The 17,910-nt window shown below is 33.6% G+C and overlaps 1 non-coding gene across 1 annotated transcript; it reads left to right on the top strand.

The window, feature by feature from the left end:
- Positions 1-12,102: 12,102 nt before the first annotated feature.
- On the top strand, positions 12,103-12,209 carry LOC140642095 (U6 spliceosomal RNA). Its single transcript, XR_012038662.1, has one exon. It is a non-coding gene; the product is annotated as a U6 spliceosomal RNA (small nuclear RNA).
- Positions 12,210-17,910: the final 5,701 nt, after the last annotated feature.

The following is a 17,910-nucleotide window of genomic DNA, read 5'->3' as shown; positions in this document are numbered from 1 at the left end:
AACATTCAGGTAAGATCTTTGTGGGGATGTTGTTTAAAAAGAGATTTGAAGGATGAGAAGAAGCAGTTTGGTGACAGGGTTAGAGGAAGAGTATGGCAGGTAAAGGGACCAATAAGAGAAAGGTCTTTATTTGGGAATATGAACTGAGTATGACAGAGAAACAAGTCCTTTACCATAATTAACTAGGAGATGGCTATCAGGTGAGTGTGGAGATATCAAAGACCAAACCAGGTTAAGGTAAAGAGACTGAATTTCATTCTAAGTGTAAGAAGATGAAATAGAACGTTTCAAGAACATACATTCTTTTAAAAAATCTTTTCAGGAATTTGTGAACAGGGTTGATAGGAACAGATGGAAGTTGGAGGATTTAGCAGTAGTTCAAGTAAATTATGATAAGCATGTGGACTTGGCAGTGGAAAATGGAACAAATTAAGACTCACCTGTTCATTCATACAGAGGGCAAAGGAATGGACCACAACTATAGTGATTTGGATTTGTTCAACTATGGGGATGGATGGTGGTATCATAGTGAGACAGGGAAGAACAAAGGCGGAGAAGATCTAGAGTTGTGCCCCTTGGAATCAAGATATAGAATTAACTGAAAACTTCACCAGGGGCCTCCATGATGATTAATAAGCTCAATGAGAGAGAGACTTATTGGGGGAATTTCTCTTTCATGGCCTTAAATCCTGGAATCACAATTAGGACTGACTTATTAGATGAATTCTTGAGGGAATTGCAGGACCCTTGGTAGAGTAGGAAGTAACCTGTCTATAGTTCTGGTGGCCTGAAGGATAGTTCTACCTCAGGGTTAAAGTTTGCAATCTAATGGAGAACTCCAGTTTAGCATGGTGGACAGATGTGTTATTAACCAACAATATGGACAAACAGAGAAGTGAAGAAAGTAATAAATTCAAAGGAAGTTAGAATGGGTACAGTCACTAGAAAAATGTCATTTGAGTTGAACATTCAAAAAGGTTCATTAGGAATAGACAAAGAAAGAGATGTTAATACTTTAATAAAGCACTTTATTTTTTAGAGAGAGAGTGCACACACACAAGGGGAGAGAGAGAAAGAATGTTAAGCAGGCTCCTGGCTCAGTGGGGAGCTCAATTGAACCGTGGTTCAATCTCACCACCCTGAGATCACAACCTGAGCCAAAATCAAGAGTCAGCCGTTCAACTGACTGAGCCACCTGGGCACCCCTCTGATAAAGTTCTTTTAAAAATTAGAATTATGTAACTTTAAAAATCACTCTGTCCTGTGAGTCACACTTTTTTTTTTTTTGAGGTCTTATTTTCCACACTATTTTAAATAATAACCTTATTTTCCCACTAAATAGTCTAAGACCTATCCATGTATGTGAGCACTTATTATGTTGTTCAAATAATATACTTCCTGGTTTTTTGTCTGTCTGATCTTTCAACTATTAGGCAGATATTGAAATTCCTCATGATAATGATCAAATTATTTTCTTTTTATAAATCTGCCACTTTTCTCTTTATATTTTGAGTCTATACTATTAAGTATGTATAAATTTCCAATTACAGTTGACCCTTTAGCAACACAGGGGTTAGGGGCACCAACCCCCACACACAATTGAAACTCTGTGTATCACTTTTAACTTTCCAAAAAATTAATTACTAATAGCCTTCTTATCAGAAGTTTTAACAATAACATAATAACAATAACATAAACACTTGATTAATACATATTTTGTATGTTATATGTATTATATCCTACATTCTTACTTTATTAGTAAGCCAGAGAGAAGGAAATATTAAGAAAATCATAAGGAAGAGAAAATACATTTATAGTACTGCACTTATTTATTATTTTTTTAGTACTGTACTTTATTGAAGAAAAATTCACACGTAAGTGGACTTACACACTTTAAACTGGTAGGGTGTCTGGGTGGCTCAGTTGGTTAAGCATCTGCCTTCACCTCAGGTCATGATCTAAGGGTTCTAGGATCAAGGCCCACATGGGGCTCCCAGCTCAGTGGGGAGTCTGCTTCTCCCTCTCCCTCTAACTCCTCTGTCTCCTCATCTCTGCTCATGCTCATGCTCTCTCAAATAAATAAATAAAATATTTTTAAAAATTAAAAATAAATAAACTGGTGTTCAGGGACCAAATGTATTTTATTCTCCTGGTGAATTAAAACTTTTTTATATTTTAGAGATGGCTTTTATAAAAAGCATATATCTGGATTTTTAAAATCCTGTCTATTTTTTTTCTTTTTTTTGTGGTAACTGGAGAATTTATCCCATTCATACATTGTAATAAGTGATGGATTTGAATTGAATGGCATATCTAATTATGCATATTGTCTGTTTCTTAGTTTCTTTTGGATTAATTATTCATTACACAATTTTTACCCTTACATATCAGAAAGTTGTATATGCTACTTCTGTTAATTTAGAAATAACTTCAGAGTTCCTTAATCTATAGCAAAGGTTAATAAGTATTTATGCTCTTCTTAAGAATAATAGAAAAAGTTTTTAGACTTTAAATTCAAGTACTCCTACCCAAATTGTTATTTTCTTGATAATTACATTGACAGAATTTTCTTGATTAATGTAGTCGATATCTATTTAGATTTATATAAAATTTTATCAACTTATTTATAATTCAGTTTTGCATCTCAGATTTCCATTGTTTCATTTTTTAATGAAATTAAATTCCTAAAAAACCCTCTAATGAGGAAATATGGCAAACTCTTAATTTTTGTTTGCCTGGAAAACAACTTTGAAAGGTATTTTTGGTCTGTGTAGTATTTTGTGCTCCAGTTGCCTTGATAGATAGCAAATATCTGTAATAACATTAGAGATGTTGTTAACTATCTTCTGATTTTTAAAACCTAGATTGTAGTCATTACTTTTGAAGTAGCATGACTTTCTTATTTGACATATTTTCTTCCACTGTGCTGCATTTTTGATATTTATTCCAGATCTATCTTTCAGGTTATTACTTCTCTTGTAGATTCTTTATGATATGTTGTTAAGTATTACACTGTTTATAATTTTACTTATACTATTTTTCACATCTTGATGTAGTATATGGACATTTTTCTAATCTGGCTGAACATTTTTATGGTCTACTTCTCCTTTATTTTGCTTTTGTTTTCCATTTTTTATTTCTTTAAATAAATATTCTTTTTAAATGTTCGAAATCAGATAATTCCAAAACCTAGAGTCTTTGGTGATCTAGTATGGTTTTGCCTTGTTTCTGCCTGTTTCATTCATGATGCATTGTTTTCTGTTGCATTTACAATGCTGATCTTGTGAACTGATGTTGTCTGCCTATGAGGTGAATACTGTGGATTCCTCCAAAAAAACATTTGTTTTCTTCTGCCAGATGCCTAGGGGCACTCTCAATCTCTCAATCTAGTACTTATGTCAAATAGACTTTTCATTTCAAATCACCTTAGTTTGAGCAACAGATGTAAATTCAGGCTGCAAACTCATGAGGCCTACATTATGAGAGAATTCTAAAAACACATTTTTTTTTTTTTTGAAATGTACAATCTTTCTTTTCTTCTTTTCTCTTTTTCCAGTTTCTCTTTTTTTCTCTTTCTCCATGTTTTGCTTCTTCTATCTCCTGGGAGGGAAAGAGTAGGGTTATTTCTAGCTCCTTCAGTGAGATTTTATGCCTATGTCTCCTATTATTCACCCCATACTGGATAAATTCTAGATTTTCTTCCATCTGTGCTCTGTGGAGTTTAAAAATAAACTCAAAGTTATAGGTCATTGGAAAATGCCCTCATGATGAAAGCCAGCTTTAGTAATTCTCTTATTTCTCTTAGATCTTGATTTCATCTTGGTTTTGGCTAAAAGGTTCTTTATTATATTGCCTGCTTAGCAACTAAAGTTTAAAAGTTCGTTTCAATATTTTCACTAAAATTTTTACACATTTTCTTCAGGAAGGTCATCAGAGGATGTAGCCTCTTGTCAATGCTACCAAAAAGATAACTTGAAGGACAAGACCTTCATGGTGAATATGAATTTTTTTTAAATAAGAGTTTAAAGTCTAGAAATTTCTCTTCTACCTTGAACTTTACCATTCTAAAAGAGTAGAGGAAACTATTATTACTTGGAAAAAGTAATTAACAGTAAATACATATATATGTGGTGGAATAAGGAATGGATTTATGTAGCTAAAAACAAAATAAATTTCAACTGATATCCAGGAGGATCTTGTTCATATAAAAATCAGCTAAGGCTCTGTAGCTTTTTATATTGTTTGCTGTTGTTATTGTTCCTGAACTATAGGAAAAAAAAAAAAAAAAACAGGACCAGGCCAGCAGCTTGAAAAATTATCAATTAAATTTTCTCATTAGCTATATTTGGTTCCTTAATTGGCCTTTTTGACTGTGTAATTTCAAGTGATAATTATTTGTGGCACTAGCCTGTTCCTATATCAATGTTATCTCTTAATTAATTCAAGAAATTGACTTAACATTTTTTTCTATCTTCAGACACAGAAGTAATTTGTGAGTTACCATTCCTTAGACAGCTCAGTCAGCAGCACTTTGAAAAATGACAGAAAGTCCAATCTTACAGACTTACACCACAATAGCATTGATAATAATCTTGGAGAAGCTCTGCTAAGGAAGAAGTATACATATTTGGGATGAAATAGAAAACCATAAGGTTATAGATTAAAGGATGAGAGAAACATGAAAAAAATAGAATGTTCATTCATCTTCAACGGAGAATTCTCAAATCTCAAAAATACAGAATTGTAATTGGACTAAAATAACATACATATATTAATGCCAAACATACATATAAAATACTGAATGTTTTGGTTTTGACGGGGAAAGCTGGCAATGAGTGCTTTGCAACCCCACATTTCCCACTGAATTGCTGAAATCTGAGAAACATACAGAAGGAAGCAGTATCTCAGTGGTCAGTAATTTTCCATACCTGAATAGGAATTTCCACTCCTTAAAGAGAAAATGAATTACTGAGGTGAAAAAGGATGGTCATCTAAGAAAAGAAGGTAGGAAATTGCCATTCAGTCACCATAACTTTCAATTCTTACTTCAGATGCTACTTCCCTTATTAAAAGGCCTTTCAAAAGCCAAGGGCTGTTGCCCCTGTCCCCACCCTATTCCCCAATTCATGACTAATACTTTTCTTATATCCACTCTTCAAGTATTTTTACAGGTAACTCAGTCCTACCAAGGACAGAGATGTTTATGTAGCTGCTAAATTGGCAGTAAGGAAAGTTGAGTCCAGAGGTTGCCTCAGAACAATGCCTTGGGGGTTAGTGTTTTAGAGTCACTTTGATAAGGAAAGAAACCCAGACTGCTGCAGACTAGCCAGGAAGACTCTTCCGTTCAGAGCAAGATAAGCAATCAAGAAGACCTCAGATTCCCTCCTTAGACTAGCAAATCTAAATCAGAAAATAATAAATAATAAAAAAACCCTTCATAGTAACATGTGTCTCAAATCAAACTCTTAACAAAACGAGTAAAGGTGATACTCTAGACAAATTTTCATAAAATCAGAATAAGACAAAAATTGAACACTGAGCTAGAAGCAAGATCTAGTATAATAAAGAAAAATGATGTGTACTAACTGAAAAACAAGGACCCAAACTATTGTTATTAAATGAGAAAATGACTTTATACTGATAACAATCCATGGAATCAAATGAAATAATGTTTTCTTTTAAATACAGAGTTTAGCAAGGGTACTGGTGGTAAAGCAAATATAAAATAGAAATGGCTATTGCATACATACATCCTAGCCACTCAAATTATTTAATTTCTATAAACTTACAAGATATAAGTCTTTCACTGTGTAGATGAGATAATAAATCAGAGAAAGAAAGTGACTTTAATTTGTTAAACAGTCAGTAAGTGGCAGAGAGGCAGTTTGCACTGATTTGTTGGCTTCCAAACAGAACAACTTATACTGAAGGTGGCTATATTTTTCTGAAGGTATAGATGAGATATAAGTGTGAACAAAGATTATGGTACACACAAACAAGCTCTTTGGTGTTAATATCTTCATGATTTTTTTAAGTTGGAGTGCAAGTGTTTTTGTATTCAAAGAAACACCTCATTTTCTTCCAGAGTATTGACCAAGAGGATCATAATGTTTTTTCTCAGCTTGACCAAACCTTAGACAAGCTGAGACTCCAGGACTCTAAATACCCTTTTCTTTGAGTATTTGCTTTAAGAAACCTGTCGTATTTTTTTTTTCTCTACACCTTTGAGATATAACCCTTTCCCAAAGCCTCTTGCCAGTTTTACACTCAAGACTGTCTTTCTCAGTGCCATGGGAGACTTCCTTTTGACATAATCATCAAGGGAGATGAGGCTGCTGTCTCCCAATCTCTATGGGAGAGTAAGAGTCTTAATTTGGGTCAGTCAGTACTTGGCTTCAAGCTGTAAAACCATCTCTTGTCATGAAGACACAAGAAAGTTGACTCTTTCTTTGGATAAACCAATTAGCAAACACAGATGGCCTGAAATCTTCCCATTCTGCCCTTTGTTCCAGCAGAATTGAAATTAGAGTTCTGTTCTCTCTCTCCTATTACAAGAGCCTTGGGTAAAATCTTGTCTGCCTGTTTAACAGTCTAGTACAGTTTACCCTGACAGTATCATTCCCCCTCTTAGTTCTACAAAACATCCTGCTCAAAACCATTTTTTATATAAATTATTAAAACTACTTAGTTCATGTGCTCTTACCTTGATTTTTTTTAAGGAAAATAGTTATTGCCATTTAACATTATTTCTTCTTTGTTTTGTTAGTTTTCCTCTTGCATCTTATAAAAGTTCTCTAAATCTTGCTTCAGTTGCTAATTGCAAAGGCTACATAAAATCTGATTCGCACAACTTTGCATCTAAAAAGCCATTGTCAAACTGTCAAATTCTTTAACAGACTATGATATCTTCTTCCTTGTTTTACTTTCTTAAAGGTCTGCACAATTCCAGGCCTTAATGTCCCTCTCTGACTTGCATGTGAAGACAAGTGGTATGAAGTTAGTGGGCCAACATCCTGAAAGATTAGTCCGACCACTCTATGCACATAATTACAACTAATTGAATTAATCCCACTCCTAGCAAAGAAGTAAAATCAATATTATAATTAAAATTGCGTTCCAGTGTAATTGGATTTTCAAAGGAAACCTAGAAGAGGGAAAGAGAGGAAAGTGTTTCTTATGTGTATAAGTAATTAATATTTGTATTAAGTTGATATCTTCAAAATAATCCTGCAGAAATTTGTGGCAATATCCTCAATTTCATTAACCAGAGCTGATTACAGGAGTTTGCTCCTTAGCGAAACCATCCTTATAGCCAAAGGCTTTCTATCTGTTGCCACTGAGTTGTCTGGACCACTGCCTGACTTTCCTATCTCAAATATTTCAGTCAGCTCCAGCATTAGGATTTTCAGGGGCTATTTTATTAAGTGTGTTTGTTAAATCACATCCGAGATTTTTTTCTTTCTAGATCAAAAGAAATCAATCTGAAAGAACTGGGCAGCTTAATAGTTGATCTACTAGTTCTTTCCCTGGAGCTCACTCCCTTCCCTTCAAGTGCTTTTTACCATAATTCCAAATATAAATGGATATCCTTTTCATAATGTGATGTTAGAAGACACTTTCAATTTATTTAAAAAAAAAAAAAAAAAAGAGTGGCATGACTGGGGCTACAAGAGAGCACCATTTGCTCCTCTTCAAGAACTTAGTGAATTTAGGAAAGTCAAATAACATTTCCAGTCACATCCCTATGTCAGGAAGACAATGAGGGACTGAGGTGAAAGGAAAAAGTATACCCAGACAAAGTCTTTAGAGTCAAAAATGGTCTCTTTAGTAGGAAATAGCCTAAGTTATATACAAACAAACCAATGAACAAGAGCGTGTATGCCAAGTGAGTGGCATAGACATGAAAATATGCAGTTATGATGAAGTTGAAGTCTTGAAAAAGAAGACCTGGTTCAAGTGTTACATGTATAACTTGATAAACATGTTCTCTATACATGTAATGCACTTAATCTTTGTAGGCCATAATTTTCTTATTTCTAAATTGAAAATGTTGAACTAGATTAGAAAGTCTTAATCCTAAAATTCAATGAACTTTAGCAAAGGGATATCATATCTTGAGATGATATGGCCATGGATGATTGGACCTGGGGCACATGAAACATAAGGTACCATTAAATGATTAAGAGCATGTTGTTAGGGTGCCTGGGTGGTTCAGTGGTTGAATGTCTGACTTTGGATCCCAGGACCCTGGGATTGAGTCCTGGATTGGGCTCCCTGCAGGGATCCTGCTTCTTCCTCTCCCTCTGCCTTTCCCTCTGGGTTTCTCATGAATAAATAAATAATTTTTTTTTTTTTTAAAGAGGATGTTGTTAGATAAGGGGTACAGAAGGAGGACAATGCATGAGCAAAAGCAAAGTATTACTATGTCTGTTGTGTTCACTCTTGTGTGTAGGGATGGTCACAGTACCTGAAATACAATGGAAAATGTCTAATAATGAATGAATGTACAAATTGGGATATGTTCCTCTTGCTTAAGAGTAGGGTGACATTTAAAAGATCACATTATGTATTTGCTTAAGTAAATTACTCAATGAAAGACAAATTTGTGCAGAAACTTTCTTTGGTGACTTATAATGGGTGAAAATGAGCATTTTCCATCTGTGTCTCAAATTTTCTAATTTGAATGTCAAGACCTTACTTCAAAATTTCCAAGGTCATATGATTAATAAATGGCAAAATTCTGAATCAACCTATGAAAATCCCTCTTCTAAGTCAGTGTCTAATCCAGAAAGAATTTCCTAAACTGTTTCTTAATCATCCAGTGACATGCACTTACTTCATGCTCCCCTGTTCTCTGCTGTGTTCTTGACTTAGGCACCTTATTCCGTTGCAGTTTTTCCAGCTCTTTAGCCTTCATGTCAAATTCTCACCAAATGATATATGGACCATCTTCTGAAATGCTTCCCATGTCCAGGTATTTTTTCTCTTCCCATGCCACCTTGAAAACTTTGATGTTCATCGTAACATCTTTTATCCTCTGAGGTTGGTTGCTTTGGGTGTACTCTTCACCAGTTATCTCTAGGATCAATTTTGGATACTGGAAAAAAGGGGCACATTGTTTTGATTTTCCCCAAGCCTGCTAAAGTTGTAGTGTTCAAAACAGAAGTGCCCTGAGAAGACATCTTTGCTTGCATAACACTTCTTGGCAACAGATAAATTGTTTCTCTATAGTTTTCTCTTTGAATTTTATGTTGGATCAGTTTTTAACTTGGAGACCATTCTCTTTTGAGTAATACTTTTTCAATGTGTCACACCTTGAGATTTATTGCAACAATACATCATCAGAGTGACAGCTGGCCCTGATGATGTATAGCTTAATACATCATGAAAGCAATTTTTCATTCAGGTTACATATTACATAGGAATGTTAGTGCTTATATTTTAAAAACATATAAATTTACAGGCTTACAGCAAATAAAACTTTCTGAGAGTTTGTAAAACTCTTGGATCTGTCCCAAATCTATCTGGACAATAAAATTAGCATTGGGTCTCAGTCATACCGAGTGCCAATCCTTTTCTGCATAGCAAAATATATCTTCTTTATAAATGCTTATTTTTCAATAGGAAATATGTATACTTGATTTAAAAAATTAAAAATACAGTAGTATATATAATGAAGACTATCTCTTCTATCCATATCTAGAAGCTATCTAGTACCCTTCCCCAAAGGGAAAAACTTACCAACTTTCTAGAGATAATATGAGTATATATATATATGTATACACACACACATATTGCAATCCTTTATATGCAGTCAGCAATATATTCTGTATTTTTCTACAGTTACCAGTATAAGTCAGAAATTGCTTCACGTATTTACAGATTTTTCTTGTTCTTTTTGGCGATAACATATATTCTATTATTCTCCCATATTCTAAAGAGATATTGCTTTTCTATAAAATACCATTTTCCTTTATTTTATGGACAGAATCCAAACTAGAACAAGAATGAAAAAAAAAATGACTAGAAAGAAAATGGAGTTATTTTCAGTTTTTCCTCATTATATGATATAGAAATATATTACCCTTTTTATGATAGCATACTATTCCACTGATCTCTTTTATGATTTTGACTCAAGGAGAACTCATTTTCATTAATAAGAATTTATAATTTTCATTTTGTGTGAAATGTTTAATTAAGTGAATCTTACCGAAGGTGATAAAAATACCTACATTTTTTAAGGATAAACTAAAACTGGAAAGAAAGAAGAGACAACAAGTAGAAAAACTGAATTGTGGTTAAGAGTGTAATACATTTTAAATAATAAGTGGCAACTCTTAACAGAAGTCTCCAGAATTATTATATCACATTCATTATCTTCTTTATTTTTACTTATGAACTTGCTTGGAAAATTTAGCTTTAGTTTGTGTCATGGACAAATTAACTACAATAAGGAAAATGGAATTTTTTATAGGCTCTCAAATGAGGAAAGGTAATAAGGAACACGTGAAATTCTGATACGGAAAGTTTCAGTCTTCAATCCAAGTTATGAAAGTAGTTATAATTAAAGGCCATGTATAGAGTAGTTTGAAAAGAAGAAAATCTCTCCTCAAAATGAGTTTTAAAAAAACTTATGGCTATTATTATTATAAGCAAGTTACCTTTTCTCCCCATTAACCCTGCATTTAGTTTTTGCCTTGCCACCTCCACGATTTGTTCTCCATTTTATATTTTGAATGCATCCATTTTTTCCTTTAGTATCTGTTAGGTCACTTCTTCTAATACTTAGCTATAAATATAAGTCCACAAAAGACAGAAATTTTGAAACTTAAGAAATTAGTATATTTTGGCAAAAATATACAAATTTTATTTTCTTTCTCCTTCCCTTGACCTTCTTGATTTAGCCAATTTATGAATGTGAGAGTGTACAGATATTTAAGCAGAGGATTTTTAAAAATCTCTTCTAAGGAGAAGAGGAAGCTATCAAATTTTACTGCAGGGCGAGTTTACACTGTGTGTGTGTGGGGGGGGGTGCGTGTACGTGTACACATGCACTTATTTCCAATCCTCAATCTGGGAAGGAAATGTTTTTAAGTAAAGAATTATAAACATCTGAAGTGCTGATGGGAAGAATTTAGTTTGGAGAGAATAGGAGAGAAAAGATTTCATCTCAAAGGAGGGAGTGTCATTCTTGAGAAGTATTAAGGGAGTTGGGGATTAAGAAAAAAAGAACCAGAAACAGGGCTTCCAGAGAAGAGAAGAGAGGATAGATTTTGGGGAAGGGAGAGAGACAAGGAGAGAGAGACTGCAGAATCAGGTCAAAAATTGTGTGGACAACCTATTTGAGTAGAGTGGACATTTTGTAATCCTTTTTAAAATAAATTTTTATTAAAATCTACATAACAGGGCTTTCAGAGTTGAATCCATTTGAATGATTATTCTGGCTACAAGGTAGAATAATTAAAAGAGTTATTAGGGTCCAGCCTAATAACTGATAACACAGCACTATTTTTGAAAATAAACATTGTTTATAAATGACAAGATTAATTGCTTCTTTAAGAAGCTAAAATCCATTCCTTCACAATGTAATCAAGTAATCCTCAAAAACAGAATGACTGAGACCTTAGTTATCTTAGTTTTCTATCTCTGCTGATTTTGTAAAGGCAAACAGTTCATAGTCAAGCTGGAATAGTAGAACAGAATGGTAAATAAATCAGGACTGGAGTTTAAACTCCAGCACCAACACTTAATAGCTTGGGGAATTTATCTAATCCTTACCCTAATTCCTACTTTATTTTTTAAAGGATTAGGTGAAGTATTATATAAGTTAATCAATCGGATTTTAAAATGAACTTAATTTGTCAAACAAGCTTAAAGTCTTCTTTGTATTTTGGCAACCCATAATTGTCAAAGTAGGAAGATGACAGTGGGTTACGAGACTTCATTTTGAGTTGACTTCATGGTTTTAGGCAGCACCACTTTGAGAGGAAAATAAAGTGCTCAGATTCTGCAGACTCTGAGAAACAGATTTTTGTTTGATATATCTGACTACTCTGTTGCTCTTTATGTACCAGGGCTCATCAACAAAAATTGGAGTATGCAGTGCTCATTTCAGCAGCCCATAGACTAAAATTGGAATGATACAGATTAGAATAGCATGGCCCCTGTATAAGGATGGCACATAAATTTGTGAAGCAGTCCATATTTTTTTAAATGGACTATGCAAATTGACTTAGGTTCATTTAATTAATTATATCATTTGTCAGTTTGGCTGTATTGATGCTTATCCAAAGAGAGAGAGAGAGAAGAAATATTGTGGATAAGACTGAAACCTCTCTGAAATCTTGGTCATCTATGAACATTAAACATATCAAATTGTTAGCAACAACAATGGCAAAGTCTTAGTGAGTCATTACTATTTATTTGACACAGTTTTCATTGTTTTATACGTGTTATTTAATTTTCCCAAGAAGTCTCTGAGGAGAGTACTCCTGCCCATATTTTTACCTAAGAAAAAGAGAAATTAATGCTTCATCCAGAGTTATGTAGCTAATAGGTGACATGAGCAGGGTTCATAATGATACACTCTGTCTTATGAGGCCTGGCAATTAGTCACAAGCTTTTATACATACCATCTCAGTAGGTATCATGATATGTCAGATTTACTATCCTATAGCTAGTATATATTTTGAAGTTATTATGAGACACTATAATATTTGTTATTAGTTTTTAATCTTTTCAAAAATTAAGATGTTTGAAAAATTATAACACTGAAATATTTAAAATATCCTGAATGCTTTCCTAAAATATCTTTTCTTGAATTTTATTAACATTTCTGTTCACTAAAAGAAAAAAAATGGACTTTTCCATGACTCATGATTTCTGTTTCAGTTAGGTTTCTAAGGAAAAATAAATAGAATGAGCAGAGAGAACTGTTTTCATTTCTGCAATTGCTATCAATTCTAAATATGTTTGAAATGTCACTGCACACTGCTTACCAACCTGTTGGTACTAAGTGAAGTCAGAATTATTAATGAGAGACCTTTGCTAACAAATGCTAGGGGTAGTGAAAATACCCTTCCATAAGTACAAATGAATACATTTGTTAAAATATCATATGAAATGACAAAAGTCCTATAATGCTGATGGGAAAGACAAATATAATGAAGACAGTGGAAATAACATACTGTTTAATTATTTTCTATTTGAAGGATAGAATTGTGGGAAATGAGAGAAAGATGGAAAATAAGATTGGGTAAGAAAATTGAGAGGTTGAAAGAAAGGAGGACAATTAGAAATTAAAAAGAGAAAGCATGGGAAAATATAAAGGAATAGAGATGAACTCAAGGAAAAGAATTGAGAAGGTAAAGAAAAATAAATACAGAAAAGAGTTTAAAGAATCCCATAACTTCAGCTTTTTGCCTCGCCAATCTGAACAGATATTTGCCTCACCAATCTGAACAGATATTCCCAGCATCATTTTGTAGTTCTCTGTTCTACAGTCTATAAAATTTGCCATTAGGATTTCACCAAAAAATGCCTTCATATCTTTTTAAAAAAATATTTTATTTTTTCATCATGATAAGCATACACTCTGTTATCCATCATTGATTTTACCCATCTTTCCAGCCACCTCCCCCTCGGTAAGCATCGCTTGGTTCTCTATAGTTAAGATTCTGGTTTCTTGGTTTCTCTCTCTCTCTCTTCCTTTTTTTCCTTTGCTAGTTTGTTGTTTCTTAAATTCCACATATAAGTGAGATCATATGGAATATGCTTTTCTCTGATTTATTTTGCTTAGCATTATGCTCTCTAGTTTTATACATGTTGTTGCAGATGGTAAAATTTCATTCTTTTTTATGGCTGCAGATTATTGCAGTGTGGGCTTGTGTGTGTGTGTGTGTGTGTGTGTGTGTGTGTACCACCTCTTCTTTATCATCCATTCATCTATCAATAGACACTTGGACTGCTTCCTTAGTTTGGCTATTGTAATAATGCCGCAGTAAACATTAGGGTGCATGTATCTTTTTGAATTAGTGTTTTTGTACTTCTTGGGTAGATAGCCAATTGTGCAATGAATGAATGCATTATAGGGCAGTTCTATTTTTAACTTTCTAAGGCCTCCAAACTGTTTTCCACAGTGGCTGTACCAGTTTGCATCCCCACCAATAGTGTACCAAGTTTCCTTTCTCTCCATGTACTTGCCATTACTTGTTATTTCTTATGATTTTGATTTTATTTCTCTGATGATGAGTGATGTTGAGCATCTTTTCATTTGTCTGTTGCCCATCTGTATGTCTGGGCAAATTGGAGAAATTTCTGTTCCTGTCTTTTGCCTATTTTTAAATTGGATTATTCATTTGTTTGGGTATTAAGTCATATCAGTTCTTTATATATTTTGGATACTAACCCTTTATTGGATATACCATCTGCAAATATCTTCCCCTACTCCATAGGTTGCCCTTTAGTTTTATTAATTGTTTCCTTTACTATGCAAAAGATTTTTATTTTTATTTATTTATTTATTTTTATTTTTTATTTTTTTTAGATTTTTATTTTGATATTGTCCCAATAGTTTCTTTTTGCTTGTATTTCCCTTGCCTCAGGAGACATATATATAGAAAAATGTTGCTATGGCTGATGTCAGAAAGATTACTGCTTGTGCTCTTTTCAAGGATTTTTGTGGTTTCAGGTATCACATTTAGGTCTTGAATCCACCTTGAGTTCATTTTTGTGTATGGTAAAAGAAAGTGGTCCAGTTTCATTCTTTTCCATGTAGCTGTCCAGTTTTCCCAACACTATTTCTTAAAGAGATTATCTTATTCCCGGGTGTTCTTTCCTAATTTGTCAAGAATAACTGACATATAATTGTGGATTTATTTCTGGGGTTTCTATTCTTTTCCACTGATCTCTGTGTCTATTTTTATGCCAGTACAACTATTTCAATTAATACTGCTTTGTAATATAGCCTGAAATGTGGAATTGTGATACCTCCAGTTTTGTGTTTCGAGATTGCTTTAGCCTTTGAGGTCTTTTGTGGTTCCATACAAATTTTAGGATTGTTTGTTTTAGTGCTGTGAAAAATGCTGTTGGCATTTTGATAGGTATTCCATTAAATGTACAGATTACTTTGGATTATATAGACATTTTAACAATATTTGTTCTTCCAACTCATAGGCATGGAATGTATTTCCATTTGTTTGCATCACTGAATTTCTTTCATTAGTGTTTTATAGATTTCGGAGTATATGTCTTTTGCTGCTTTCATTAAGTTTATTCGTACATATTTTATTGTTTTTGGTGCAATTGTAAATGGGACTGATTTTTTAATTTTAATTTCTGCTGCTTCATTACTAGTGTATAGGTATTCAACAGATTTCTGTACATTAATTTTGTGTCCTGTCACTTCATTTACCAGTTCTAATAGTTTCTTGGTGGAGTTTTTAGGTTTCTATATATAGTATCATATAATCTGCAAATAGTGAGAGTTTTACTTCTGCCTTACCAATTTGGATGCCTTTTCTTTCTTTATGTCATCTAATTGCTGTGGCTAGGACTTCAGTTCCAGGTTGAATACAAGTGGTGAGAGGGACATCCTTTTCTTATTTCTAACCTTAGAAGGAAACCTCTCAGTTTTTCCCCATTGAATATGTTAGCTGTAGTTTTACATATATGGCCTTTATTATGTTCCCTCTAGACCTACTTTGCAGAAGATTTTTATCATGAATGGAGTTGTACTTTGTCAGTTGCTCTTCCTGCATCTACTGAAATGATCATATGTTTTTTTATAAAGATTTTATTTATCTATTCATGAGAGACTCAGAGAGAGAGAGAGACTGAGACACAGGCAGAGGGAGAAGCAGGCTCCATGCAGGGATCCCAATGTGGGACTCGACCCTAGGCCTCCAGGATCACGCCCTGGACTGAAGGCGATGCTAAACCGCTGAGCCACCGGGGCTGCCCGATCATATGGTTTTTATCCTTGGTCTTAATGATGTGATGTAGCATGTTGATAGTTTTCAAATAATAGACCACCCTTGCCTCCAAGGAGTAAGTCCCACTTTATTGTGGTATATGATTTTTAATGTACTGATTGAGTCAGTTTGCTAATATTTTGTTGAGGATTTATATTCCATATTCATAATGGATATTGGCCTGTATTTCTCTTTTTTTGTTGTGTCTTTATCAGATTTTGGTATCAGGATGTTGGCCTCATAAAATTAATTTGGAAGTTTTCCTTCCTCTTCTATTTTTTTGGAATAATTTGAAAAGAATAAGTATTAAGTCATCTTTAAATGTTTGGTAGAATTGACCTGTGAAGATGTCTGGTCCTGGACTTATGTTTTTTGGAATTTTTTTGATTACTGGTTCAATTTCATTGCTGGTATTGGCCTGTTCAAGTTATCTATTTCTTCCTGCTTTCATTTTCTTTCTGCTTTAGTTTCTAGGAACTTCTAGGAATCTTTTAAGACGACTTCTTTTAAGTCGTCCAATTTGTTAGCATATAGGGTTTCATAATATTCTGTTATGTTTGTATTTCTGTGGTATTGGTTGTTATTTTTCCTCTTTCATTTGTGATTTTGTTCATTTGGAACCCCTCTCTCTCTTTTTAAATGAGTCTGGTAGGGGTTTATCAATTTTGTTTATCTTTTCAAAGAAGTAGCTCCTGGTTTCATTAATCTGTTCTGTTGTTTGGTTTGTTTTCTTTATCATTTCTTTATTTTTAAAAAATGTTTTATTTATTTGAGAGAGAGAGAGAATGTATGCACACAATTGGGGGTAGGGGCAGAGGAGGGAAAAGCAGACTCCCTGTTGAGCAGGACTCTGAGATCATGACCTGAGCTGAAGTTGGCACTTAACAAACTAAGCCACCCAGGCACCCCTATATCATTTATTCCTGCTCTCATCTTTATTATTTCCTTTATTTTGCTAGCTTTGGATTTTGTTTGTTCTTTTTCTAACTTCTTTAGGTCTAAGTTTAGGTTGTTTATTTGTAATCTTTCTTGCTTCTTAAGGTAGGTCTGTATTACTATAAACTTTCCTCTTAGAACCACTTTTGCTGCAGCCCAAAGATTTTGGATCATTGTATTTTCATTTTCATTTGTTTCTATGTAATTTTTTATTTCTTCTTTGATTTCTGAGTAATTCATTGTTTAGTAGCATGTTATTTAATGTCAATGATTTGTGCTCTTTTCTGATTTCTTCTTTTATTTGATTTCTAGTTTCATAGTCTTGTCAGAAAGGATAATGGTATGACTAGTTTTGTGGCCTAATATGCGATTTATTCTGGAAAATATTTTATGTGTTCTTGAAAAGAATGTATATTCTTTTAGGATAAAATGTTTTAGGATACAATGTTCCGAGTATATCTGTTAAATCTATCTGGTCCACTGTGTCATTCAAAGCTACTATTTCTTTGTTAGTTTTCTATTTGGATGATCTGTCCATTGATATAAGTGGGATGGTAAAGCATCCTACTATTACTAGATAACTATCAACTATTTCCTTTATATTTGTTAACAGATACTACATATGTTTGGGTGCTCCCATGTGGGTGCATAAATATTTACAATTGTTATATCCTATTGTTCTGTTGTCTCCTTTATGATTATGTAATGTCTTTGCCTTTTGTTACACTCTTGGCTTTAAAGTCTATTTTGTCCAAGTATTGCTACCTTGGCTTTCTTTTGATATCCATTTGCATGATAAATGTTCTCTATCCCCTCAATTTTTTAAGGCTTTATTTATTAATTTATTTGACAGAGAGAGAGAGAGAGAGAGAGAGAGAGAGAGTGCAAGCACACACAAGCAGCAGGTACAGGAGAAGGAGAAGCAGGCCCCCACTGAGCAGGGATGTGGCTGGCCTCTTCTCTACCTTTAGTTGTAGAGGTGGGTTGTTTGTTTTTTTTTGCC

Source organism: Canis lupus, chromosome 10 (genome assembly GCF_048164855.1).
Source record: "Canis lupus baileyi chromosome 10, mCanLup2.hap1, whole genome shotgun sequence".
NCBI classification, from domain to species: Eukaryota; Metazoa; Chordata; class Mammalia; order Carnivora; family Canidae; genus Canis; species Canis lupus.
Note: the sequence above shows the minus strand (reverse complement) of the source record. Positions and strands in the feature narration are given on the sequence as shown.